This window comes from Palaemon carinicauda, chromosome 18 (assembly GCF_036898095.1).
Source record: "Palaemon carinicauda isolate YSFRI2023 chromosome 18, ASM3689809v2, whole genome shotgun sequence".
NCBI classification, from domain to species: Eukaryota; Metazoa; Arthropoda; class Malacostraca; order Decapoda; family Palaemonidae; genus Palaemon; species Palaemon carinicauda.
This window is the reverse complement of record NC_090742.1, coordinates 44,753,169-44,766,194: the sequence shown is the minus strand read 5'-3', so window position 1 is coordinate 44,766,194 and position 13,026 is coordinate 44,753,169. Positions and strand designations below refer to the sequence as shown.

Sequence of the window (13,026 nt, the reverse complement as noted above, 5' to 3'; positions counted from 1 at the left end):
ATAAAGTTCGAGGGCCGAACCAGCTGTGCTGATTCGGCCAGGCTGCCCGTAAGGAAGCACGGTTCCCCCCGCTGGGCGGGGTGAACCGGAAGCTTCACGGCCTTACGCCTGCCTGAAGCGGGCTTCTCGCATATCTCCCCGCGAGGGTCATATCTTCGTCTGGAAGATGGCCTTCGTGGCGAGAAATCCCTGGATTGCCGGTCCAGGGAACACTGCAACTCAGACCCAATCACCATCGGGGGACCTACTCCTCCTGTGTTTCCTCCGTGGAGAGCGGGACCGTCTCCTGCTGAACCTCGAACGGGATCTTGAGCGGGATCGCCTGCTCCTGGAACGCTCCCTCCGGCGCCGATGTCTCCTCCTGGTTTCTTCTTCTGAAGAGAACGAAGCCCCACCATCCGAAGAGCCCGACGAAACTGTACCACCCGCACGACGGGCAGAAGCGGGGGCTACGGAGGGCTTCGCGACTCGCTGCGTACCAGAGGTAGAGGGTTACAGGAAGGTTTCTGGAACCGCCGTCAGAGGGTTGACGCCCTACACTAGGGAACCAGGTATCCAGGCCCTCTTCCATTCGCATTGGGGACCTCCCTGGCGTTTTAGGGAGCTTCCACCCGAAGGACTCACTTACCGTGGAGTCTAACTTACCCTGGCCGTCGCCAGCTGCCGAAGAACCTGAAACACAGGCCCACGAAGCAGGCGAAGAAACAGGCACAACATTACTACACCATAAGGGGTCGTCGGAGGACACGTGCCCCCCAAGCACAAGGGCAGAGTCTCCAGAACCCCCCGACACAGCACTACCAGGCCCCCCACTAGCCTGAGAAGTCCCAGCAACCCCCACTTCACACACATTAGACTCCTGGGGAAGAACCCTCGGCTCCTTCCCCGCAACGGACTTACCTCGTCCCCTACTCTGGGTAGGGGGAAGTCGAGACAGAAGCCCCGTCAGACCGTCCACTGGGCGACGGTAGTGGCGAAGAGATGCTAGATTTCCTGGGCGAACGTTTCGACGACTTCTTTTTCTTAGTGCCGTATCGCACCCACTGTATCTCACTCCAACTAACACACTCAATGCACGTATCCGATGGCGAGCACATCCTGCCCCTACAGGAAGAGCAAAGGGAGTGAGGGTCTACTTCGGGCTTGGAGAGGAACGCTCCACACGACTTTCCGACTCTAGGCCCAGGACAACGGCGGATCTGCTCCATAGCACACAACCACAAGGCACAGGAAGGAAGGGAATCAAAGGGATACACTTGGGAAGCACAAGGAAGGGTAGTGAACACGCAAGAACACAAGGGATAAGCACAAAGCTACCACGCGGTAACCACGCGGGACACACGAGGCGGACACAAAGGGTCGAGAGAGACGAGAGCGACGTGAGAGTATGGTATCACGTCGCGACCAGAGAACTTACTGACTCACGGGACCCAAGCGGACCTCGACCTAGCTCAAAGGCTACCCTCGGGGCACGTTCTCTCACCGAGGGTTAGCCCTCCATAGAAAACGGGTATAGGGTATACTACACAAAACTCTGGTCGGTAGAGAGGAGATTACAGGTAACTCCTAAGAAAGTAGTTCAAGGTAAGTATTCGTGTTGGAACAAATCATTTTTAAAACCATTACCTTCCTTTTCTACTTGTTTTATAATCTGATAAGTAATTAATTTGAATAATGTTGTAGAGGCAGTACAGCCTTGCTTTATTCCACTACTTACGCTCAATTTTTGTTCTACTCTTTCCCCTATGTCTAACGTAGTCGAGTCTCCCACATATACTTTAGCTATAGAGTTAATTATACTAGTAGTATGTACTTTATATTGCTTTAATGTTTCTATCAGCGCTTCCCTTTTTATGGAATTGAAAGCTTTTTTGAAATCTAAAGAAGCCACTATGAGTTTTTTCTTATTTTTGAAAGTTTCTTCGACCATGTATTGTAAGATGAATATATTATCCTCAATCCTTCCTCCTTCTGTAAATCCCGCTTGACTATCCTCTATGGCATTATTACTTTTTAGATGCCCTTCTATTTCATCCTTGATAAAAGCCATGTATATTTTATATGATACATTTGTGAGTGCTATAGGTCTCAATTCCTTTGCTGTTGGCTTGTTTTTCTTTTTTAACATTTTTGTTCTGGATTCTTTCCAGCTTTTGGGTTTTTCTTTGCTGGCTAGTTCCTCTTTATAGCAGTTCACTAGTGTATTCTTGCATATATCACTCATCAACATTGCTTTGTAGTAGTCTGGCTTTAGTCCATCTGGCCCAGCTGCTTTACCTTTCTTTAGACGTTTTAAGCATTTTTCTAATTTACCTTTACTCATTTCAGGGGCGGGCATGGGCTTAATTATTCCTTCGACATTAAGTACAGCATCGTAATGCTCCCTTAGATGTTCAGGTATACTACATTCATTTACAATTATAATGTCGTTTTCTCTTCTCAAATTATCCAGGTATTCACTCTCCTTCTCCTCATTCCAGATCTCAGTTATTCTATTTTCATGTGTGTTGTAGACTGTTTTCCAAAATTTTACTAATTCTTCTTTAGCCTCTTCATCTGATAGTTTATTTCCTCTATCTCCATATACTGTAATAGTATCGCTTCGCTTTTTATTTCTTTGCTATTTCTTAATTTGTTTATGTTTTCCCATAGTTTATTGTTTTAATCATCTCTTATCTCCCTGGTCTTCTTTTTCTCATATAATGTTATGCTCTCTTTCACCAGTATTTGTACTTCTTTCTTCTTATGATTGTATTTTTCTTCTAATTCTCTTTTTATCCTAATATCTTTTTCATTTCTCTTTTTTCTATTAAGTTCCTTTCTTTCCTTAATCTTTCTTCTTATTTCCTCGGTTACCCAAGGTTGTTCTTTGGTCTTCCCTTCATTTGTTACCCTTCTCCTATATGTTTTAGCCAAATGTTCTTGTTTCATTTCTGCCATTATTATGTTTAGCTCATCAATGTTTTTTACATCCTTGCTGACAAATTTTCTCTCTATAGATTTCACATATTCGTCTATATCTTTTGCGTCACTGCTATAATATGTAATTTCTTCCCGCTTCCCTTTATTGTAATTATTTTCGCTATTTGTTTTTACTTCCAATTCTACTGTTATTAAGTTGTGATCTGATATGTCTAATACTGTTTTATCTTCATCTATTTCCATACATTTAAAATGATATTTTGATTATAAAATAAATTTTTGAATATACTTACCCGGTGAATATATAATAGCTGACGTCTCCGACGGCTCGACAGATTCCAAAAAACTCGCGAGCGATCGCCGTGAAGGTTGCGGGTGTGCCCACCAGCGCCGACTATCGGCCAGATACCGCATATACTTGTCAATATCTCCAGTTCTTCTCAGTCCGCTGGGTCTCTATCGGGGAGGAAGGGAGGGCCTTTAATTTATATATTCACTGGGTAAGTATATTCAAAAATTCATTTTATAATCAAAATATCATTTTTAAATATTAAACTTAGCTGGTGAATATATAATAGCTGATTCACACCCATGGTGGTGGGTAGAGACCAGTATTAATACAATAAGGGCGTATATGCTCAAGAGTTTTTGACAACTATTCAAAAAACAGACTTAAGTATAGGTACCTGGTAAGGAAGCTGACTCTGATAATTACTCTGCCTCATTAGTCCGCTATCCTCACGAAGCCCAGCGATCCTCTTAGGATGCTGAAAGACTCCCAGGAGCTGCTATATCCAGGGTGAACACCCCTATAACAGGACCTCATCAATACCCTTAATCTGGGCGCTCTCAAGAAACAATATTTTGACCACCCGCCAAATCAAAAAGATTGCGAAAGACTTCTTAGTCTCCCGTACAACAAAAAATAAGATTAAAAATTTCAAGAGTAGATTAAAAGGATATTGGGATTAAGGGAATGTAGTGGTAGAGCCTTCACCCACTACTGCACTCGCTGCTACGAATGGTCCCAGTGTGTAGCAGTCCTCATAAAGAGTCTGGACATCTTTCAAGTAATATGAAGCGAAAACCGACTTGCCTCTCCAAAAGGTCGCGTCCATAATACTTTTAATAGATCTATTTTGCTTAAACGCTACAGAAGTTGCTATCGCTCTAACTTCATGAACCTTGACTTTAAGTAAATTATGATCCTTCTCACTTAATTGAGTGTGCACCTCCCGAATCAAAAGTCTAATAAAATAAGACCACGCATTCTTAGACATGGGCAAAGAGGGCTTTTTAACGGAGCACCATAAAGCCTCTGAACAACCTCATCGCGGTTTAGTTCTGGATAAACAAAATTTAAGAGCTCTAACGGGGCACAGCACTCTTTCAACTTCATTCCCCACAATCTCAGAAAGACTGGGGATTTCAAATGATTTAGGCCAAGGACGAGACGGAAGTTCATTCTTGGCCAAAAAATGTTATTTTCCTTAGTAAAATAAATTTTTGAATATACTTACCCGATGATCATATAGCTGCATCCCTGCTGCCCGACAGAAAAAACCTACGGGAGGCATACGCCAGCGATCGCTATACAGGTGGGGGTGTACATCAACAGCGCCATCTGTCAAGTAGGTACTCAAGTACTCGATGTCAACAACGAACCAATTTTCTCCTCTGTCCCACTGGTTCTCTATTGGGGAGGAAGGGTGGGTCCTTTAATTTATGATCATCGGGTAAGTATATTCAAAAATTTATTTTACTAAGGAAAATAACATTTTTCAATATCAAACTTACCCGATGATCATATAGCTGATTCACACCCAGGGGGGTGGGTAGAGACCAGCATAACAAGTTGACATTATGAGCTAAGTATTCCGTATTTCATTTTAGCAGTTATTCAAAATAACAAGCATAAAATAAATAAGTACCTGGTAAGGAAGACGACTTGAACAATTACTCTGCCTTTTTAAGTACGTCTTCCTTACTGAGCCTCGCGATCCTCATAGGATGCTGAGCGACTCCTAGGAGCTGAAGTATGAAGGGTTGCAACCCATACTAAAGGTCCTCATCAAAACCTCTAATCTAGGCGCTTCTCAAGAAATGATTTTGACCACCCGCCAAATCAAGTAGGATGCGAAAGGCTTCTTAGCCTTCCGGACAACCCAAAAATATTTCAAGAGAAAGATTAAAAAGGTTCTGGAATTAGGGAATTGTAGTGGTGGAGCCCCCACCACTACTGCACTCGTTGCTACGAATGGTCCCAGAGTGTAGCAGTTCTCGTAAAGAGACTGGACATTCTTAAGATAAAAGACGCGAACACTGATTTGCTTTTCCAATAGGTTGCGTCGAATATATTTTGCAGAGATCTATTTTGTTTAAAGGCCACGGAAGTTGTGACAGCTCTAACTTCGTGTGTCCTTACCTTCAGCCAAGCTTGGTCTTCCTCATTCAGAAGGGAATGAGCTTCTCGTATTAACAGTCTGATAAAAATAGGATAAAGAATTCTCTGACATAGCCAAAGATGAATTCTTAACTGAACACCATAAAGCTTCAGACGGGCCTCGTAAAGGTTTTAAAATAGAACTTAAGAGCTCTTACAGGACATAATACTCTTTCTAGTTCATTTCCAACCATACGATAAGTTTGGAATATCGAACGATATTGGTCAAGGCCGAGAAGGCAGCTCGTGTTTGGCTAGAAAACCAAGATGTAGAACATGTAGCCGTTTCGGATGAGAATCCGATGCTCTTGCTGAAGGCATGAATCTCACTGACTCTTTTAGCTGTGGTTAAGCATATCAGGAAAAGAGTCTTAAAGGCGAGATCTTTCAGGGAGGCTGATTGAAGTGGTTCGAACCTGTCTAACATAAGGAATCTTAGAACCACGTCTAAATTCCAACCAGGTGTAACCAAACGACGCTCCTTCGTGGTCTCAAAAGACTTAAGGAGGTCCTGTAGATCTTTATTGTTGGAAAGATCTAAGCCTCTGTGACGGAAGACTGATGCCAACATGCTTCTGTAACCCTTGATAGTGGGAGCTGAAAGAGATCGCTCTTTCCTCAGATATAAGAGGAAGTCAGCTATTTGAGTTACAGAGGTACTGGTCGAGGATACGGATACTGACTTGCACCAGTTTCGGAAGATTTCCCACTTCGATTGGTAGACTCTAAGGGTGGATGTTCTCCTTGCTCTAGCAATCGCTCTGGTTGCCTCCTTCGAAAAACCTCTAGTTCTCGAGAGTCTTTCGATACTCTGAAGGCAGTGAGACGAAGAGCGTGGAGGCCTTGGAGTACCTTCTTTACGCGTGGCAGACGTAGCAGGGCCACCCTTAGGGGAAGAGTTCTGGGAACGTCTACTAGCCATCGAAGTACCTCGGTGAGTCATTCTCTCGCGGGCCAGAGGGAAGCAACTAGCGTCAACCTTGTCCCTTCGTGAGAGGCGAACTTCTGCAGTACCTTGTTGACAATCTAGAACGGAGGGAATGCATATAGATCTAGATGAGACCAATCTAGTAGAAAGGCATCTAAAAGAACTACTGCTGGGTCCGGGATAGGTGAGCAAAGTATTGAGAGCCTCTTGGACATCGAGGTTGCGAAGAGATCTATGGTTGGCTGGCCCCAGGTGACCCAAAGTCTCTTGCATACATCCTTGTGGAGGGTCCAATATGTTGGAATTATTGTCCCTTCCTACTGAGACAATCTGCTAAGACATTCAAGTTGCCTTGGAAGAAACTTGTTACTAGTGAAAAGTCTAGACCTGTTGAACAGGAGAGGAGGTCACTTGCGAACTCGTACCATGTCAGAGAGTAGGTCCCTCCTTGCTAGGAGATGTACATCAAAGCAGGGAGTTGACCGTGTTCACCTCCACTACTTTGCCTTGAAGGAGAGACCTGAAGCTTTTCCAGGTCAGACGTACTGCCAGAAGCTTCTTGCAGTTGAAATGCATTGTCCTTTGACTCGAGTTCCATAATCCCGAGCATTCCCTACCGCCTAAGGTCGCACCCCAGCCTACGTCCGATGCGTCTGAGAAGAGAACGTGGTTGGGAGTCTGAACAGTCAGGGGAAGACCCTTTCAAAGGTTGATAAAGTCCTTTCATCAAGTCAGACCAGACTTATCTTCCGGAAACCGGGATCGAGACCGCTTCTAGCGTCTTGTCCTTTTCCAGTGAAGAGCTAGATGAAACCGAAGAGGACGGAGGTGTAGTCTTCCAAGTGACACCAATTGAACCACGGATGACAGTGTCCTAACCAGACTCATCCACAGCCTGACAGGGCCGTGTTCCTTCTTCAGCATCTTCTGGATGGATAGCAGGGCTGGGGGTTGATCGTCTTGTTCAGCCATGTCCTCATCAGAGGGTTCCTCATCCGAAACTGATGAGGAAACGGCAACGGAGTGGGCAACGTCTGACTCGCTGAATCCGGTCCCACTGGTGGATGCGTGACGGAGCCGGACACAAGATCATGGTACTGCTGCACAGTCTGTGAACTGTCAACCATGGGGAAGCGAGGAAGTACAGCGACAACCCGAAACTGTCTAGACTGTCTGGGTTGTGCAGACAACCCCTTATCGGGTTGCTGAGGTTGCCGCACTGCGTCACAACAAGTCACCTCTGCTGGTTGTTGAACGTCTTTCTAGTGACACACTGAACGTCCACAACCACCTCCGAGAGTCGCTAAACGTCAACGTGCGACTGGCAACCCACACTGGGTCGCACCGGTGGAGGAACCATCTCAACTGGCGGACGTGAGTAGGATACCTCAGCGTCAACAGGGCGTACAACCAACCGGTAGGAATGTTGTTGGCTAGAAGGTTCTTCTCCGTAAAAAATCCTCTATCAAGGACTAAGCTTGGACTGCATGTCTTGCAACAAAGCCCAAGGTCTATGGGAGCAGGTGTGGCAACAGACGGGGTTAGCGACTGAAGCGGAACCATTTACCATCCCTGGAAGCATGTTATGCTTTAATAAAAGTCCATAGGAGGCTAAGCAGCTTAAGGCTCCTCTCCAAATGACAGAGTCCTCAAGGGAATATCAGAAGGAGGGAGAACAGCACTTTCTCATCTACAGGAACCATGTCCGAGAAAAGCTAGGTTATCTCAGTGAGGGTTTCACTGGTGCATAAGCAGCAGACCAGAAGGCAACGATATGTAACAGCTTGACAGTCTGTGAACTGTCAAAAAACTGAACTGTCAACCACAACAGGTGCGTGAGGACATACAGCACTGGTGCATTAGTAGCAGACCAGAAGGCAACGTCATGTAACTGCTTGACAGTCTGTGAGTTGGCAACAACCAAAGCTGTGTGGGGAAGCCTCAACTCCTGACTGACTAGTCTGCGGGCGAGTGGCGGTAACCACAGTGTGTTGCGGAGGCTGACACACCGTGTCAAAACACGGCAGCTTGTGGAAGCTCACGCACGGCAACGGAGTGCTCCGTGTGTCTGTGGGAGTCAGCATGCGTCTGGCAGGGTCGACTGCGCATGGGTGGAGGAGCTCTCACAACAAGAGTGTGGGAGCAGGCAGCCATGCTGGGCGCACAACCGTGGCAGGCTGTAGGCCAACGGGTGCATCGTCAACCTTCTCGGCAGTCGGAGTGTGGGAGCTGGCAACAACAAAAGCGGAGTGCTGGTGCGTGGGGGGGGACTGCCGTGGGTTGCGGAGCATGCCGCATTGCGTCAAAACACGGCAGCTTGACAGCACCTTCCCACTGCTGATGCGGTAGCTCACGCATGTCAACGGAGGGTGCAGCATGAACATGCGTCTGGCAGGGTCGACTGCGCATCGGTGGTGGAGCTCTCACAGGTGGAGTGTGGGAGCAGGCAGCCGCAGTATCTGCTGAGCGCACAACCGTGGCAGGTTGTAGGTTAACAGGTGCAGTGTCAACCTTCTCAGCACGATACTCCTGCATGAAGGAAGCAAGCTGAGACTGCATAGTCTGCAGCATGGACCACTAGGGTCTACAAAAGACGGCAACAACGGAGCTACTGTCCGTTGTGACTGAGGGTCTAAAACAGCAGGTGCGGCAACAGACGGAGTTACTGCCTGTTGCGGTACCACCTTGCCTCTCTTGGGAGGTGTGCAGTCGTCGGATGACTGCAGCGAGTCCGAACTGACCCAGTGGCTACACCTAGGCCGTTGGACTTGCGCGGAAGGGACCGACTTGCACTAAAAAGCTGCAAGATTTGGTCCATGGTTTCTGCGAGAAACCTCTTCCGCAGACGAGGAATAAATGGGCTCTCTCGTCTTTGTGTGGGTGGGGTGATCACGTCGGCAACGTGTGTAGATACACCCGAAACCACGGAGGGAAACGTCTGTTCGTCGATCAAGGCCTGTGGAACCCATAAGTCCTTCGACATTACTTCTCCCCTGGGCTTGGGAGCTTGTAAGAGGTATCGGACTAGGTGAACAACTGGCACGAACAGACGAACCCTCGAACGCAACACTGTAACACTTTGCGCATATCACTTTATCACTTTTGATTTTCTGTTTGCACTTATTTCACTGAAATCGAAACTTTAACTGATTTCCACCTGAAACACGCAATCCTATCCTTCATTAAAAGGTAGTAATTGCGAAAACAGTTTACAATGCAACAGAAAAACATAATTAAAGATAAAGAATTCAGTGGCTGGAAAAGAGACTAAACACTAGATCAAATAAACTACGTTTAAAATCTCTCACCGCATAAAGCCTGGGAACAAGAATAAAACTCTAGAAACGTTTTACCTTTTTCCCCTACAGCGACTAGGGAGAAGAGTAAAAAACGAGAACAACGTTACCCGCTTGAACGAAACGTTTATTCTCCTCTCTCTCCCTCCGTCTCTATCCTTCTCTCTCTTCTCTCTTGACTTAGAACCTGAGAGAAGAGCCCAATTATATATCGTTAAAACATATTATTTGCTAAAGGAAAAAACTGAAAGGTTTCCCAAATAAAAAGTTCCTTTATTTAGAATTTAAACCATTTAAGCTAAGAAAGAATGAACGAAACGCTAGAATCGGTTTACTCTTACTGCAACGTGAAACCGTGAAATACTCTCTCTCTATCGTAACGATAGAGCGCATGTTGAACGTTCTGAACGTCAACAACTGCGGAGACAAAACTAAACGTTAGTTCATCTTTGAAAACAGTACGAGACTATCAAAGAAATTCTTTCAAAAACATAAAATTAAAAAACGGTATAAATTCTTAAAAGGTAAATACGATATGACGGGCTCAAAGTTAATTAACTTCGGTTCCAAGTAAGGACCGCCTACTATTAGGAAAGGTCGCGTATAAACAAACATAAAAAATAATTTTTATAAGTTTATAATAAATGGAAAGTTAATCGAAGAGGCCTATAAAGGCGGAGAGATATAAAATAAATAGATCTATAACTTGTTAAGCAAAATTACCAAAAACCTAAACACACTTCCGTCTAAGGGAAGGGTCGGCCATTTAAAAGTGAAAGAGAGTCCATACTCTCTTCGAGTCCATACTCTCTTCGGCACCATAATTAAATCTATCCAAAACGAGTTCAAGTTTTGAAATGAAGATAAAACCCCTGCATAGCGAAAGCTCAAAACTGGAATAGTGTACTTCACCAAATCGTTGTGAAAACAAATCCAGTTAGGGACGGCGTATTTAGTAGGTCTTGCCTGTGGCACGACAGAGGGAAAATTGGTTCGTTGTTGACATCGAGTACTTGAGTACCTACTTGACAGATGGCGCTGTTGATGTACACCCCCACCTGTATAGCGATCGCTGGCGTATTCCTCCCGTAGGTTTTTTCTGTCGGGCAGCAGGGATGCAGCTATATGATCATCGGGTAAGTTTGATATTGAAAAAACCAAGTTGAAAAGCGCATACTGCTTTATTAGCGGAGAAGCCGATGTTCTTGCTAAAAGCATGTATCTCACTAACCCTTTTAGCCGAAGCCAAGCTCACCAAAAAAAGTGTCTTGAGGGTAAGATCCTTCAGGGAGGCTGAATCTAATGGTTCAAACCTGTCTGACATAAGGAACTGTAGGACCACGTCCAAGTTCCAAGCAGGAGTCGAAATATGACGCTCCTTGGAAGTCTCGAAAGACTTAAGCAGGTCTTGGAGATCTTTGTTATTAGAAAGATCCAAACCCTTATGCCTGAAAACAGAAGCTAACATGCTTCTGTAGCCTTTAATGGTGGATGCAGAGAGGGAGCGACCGTTTCTCAGATAAGGCAGAAAATCCGCAAACTGCGCTACAGAGGCACTTGGAAGAGGAAATAGAGGAGGACTTGCACCAGTCTCTAAATACCTCCCATTTCGACTGATAGATCCTGATGGTAGAGGATCTTCTAGCCCTCGCGATCGCTCTAGCTGCCTCCTTCGAAAACCCTCGAGCTCAAGAGTGTCTTTCGATAGTCTGAAGGCAGTTAGACAAAGCGTGGGGAGGCTTTGATGAAATCTCTTTACGTGAGGCTGTCGCAAGAGATCCATCCGTAAACGGCAGACTTCTTGGAACGTCTACCAGCCATAGAAGTACCTCTGTGAACCATTCTCTCGCGGGCCAGAGTGGAGCAACCAATGTCAACCTGGTCCCTTCGTGAGAGGTGAACTTCTGCAGCACCTTGTTTAGGATCTTGAAAGGTGGAAAGGCATAAACGTCCAGGTGAGACCAGTCCAGCAGGAAAGCGTCTATGTGGGCTGCCTCTGGATCTGGAACTGGAAAGCAGTAAGTCGAGAGCCTCTTTGTCAGTGAAGTCGCAAAAAGATCTATGGTGGGTTGACCCCATGTCATCCATAGCTTCTCGCACACAGTCTTATGCAACGTCCACTCCATGGAGATGACTTGTCCTCTTCTGCTGAGGCAGTCCGCCAAGACATTCATTTTTCCTTGCACAAATCTCGCCAAAGGAGAGATGTTACTTGCCTTAAATGGAGTTCCTTCTGATCCGTGGATCAAAGACCCGAGCATTCCAGACTGTCCAGTGGAGCTCCCTAACCCAAATCCGATGCATTTGAATACAACACATGGTTTGGGTTCTTGATCGCAAGAGAAAGACCTTCTCGAAGTCTGATGTTGCTGTCCCACCAAGTCAGACATGTCTAGACTGAGTTGGAGATTGGGAAAGAGATACTCTCTAAGCACTTCTCCTTGTTCCAATGGTTTAGGTGAAATTGGAGAGGGCAAAGGTTGAGTCTCCCCAGAGAGATAAACTACTCCAGCGATGAAAGAGTTCCCACGAGGCTCGTTCAAACTCTTACAAAGCAACTGTTTTTCTCTTGCAAGTGAAGGACTTTTAACAGAGCTTGTTCCATTCTTGTGGGAGACAAAAAGGCCCGAAAAAATCCGACACTGTATCTCCATTCCCAAATAAAGAATAGTCTGGGATGGAGTACTGTAAGTTACGACTTCTCTACGTTCACTATGAGACCTAGCTCCTTGGTTAGGTCTAATGTCCATTAGAGGCCTTCCAGACAGCGATTTAATGACGACGCCCTGATTAGCCAGTCGTCAAAATAAAGGGAGGCTCTGAATCCTCCAAAAAAAAATGTAGAAAGCTTGCCACATTTTGCAGGGCCTTGTAAAAACAAGAGGAGCAGGAATGAGGCCGAAGCACAGTGCTCGAAATTGGTACATTACTTTCCCGTCCACAAACCTCAGATGTTGTTGAAAGTTTGGATGAATCGGGATGTAGAAGTATGCATCCTGAAGGTCGAGAGAGACCATCCAGTCGCCTTCCCTTACTGCTGCCAAGACAGATTTAGTAGTCTTCATCGTGAACTTTGTCTTGACAATGAACGCATTGAGCGCACTTACATCTTAAGTACTCCTGCAGTGAACGTGGCTGCCAGATCATAGGAGCTGCCAGATCATTGGAGCCATCCCTGATAGCCTTGTTCATGCATGACATAATTGTATAGCAATACATTGACAACTGGAGAGACCTTCTTACTTAAGGCTCCCAGTGACCAATCCAACAAATAAAAAAAAAACTTCAAACGCTCGAAAAAACTCCTAACAGGAGATGGTCTAGCTCTGAAGCAGACCATAAAATCTTGGAGCGTCTCATGGCTAGACGACGAGGAGAGTCCACTAGGCTTAAGAAGTCTCCCTGGGCAGAGGCAGGTACTCCCAAGCCGAGAACTT

General features: G+C 45.6%; 1 protein-coding gene across 2 annotated transcripts in view; it reads right to left on the bottom strand.

The window, feature by feature from the left end:
* LOC137657809 (ribosomal RNA small subunit methyltransferase NEP1) overlaps nt 1–13,026 on the bottom strand; it is a 102,096-nt gene that overhangs the window by 79,126 nt on the left and 9,944 nt on the right. The window lies entirely within an intron of this gene.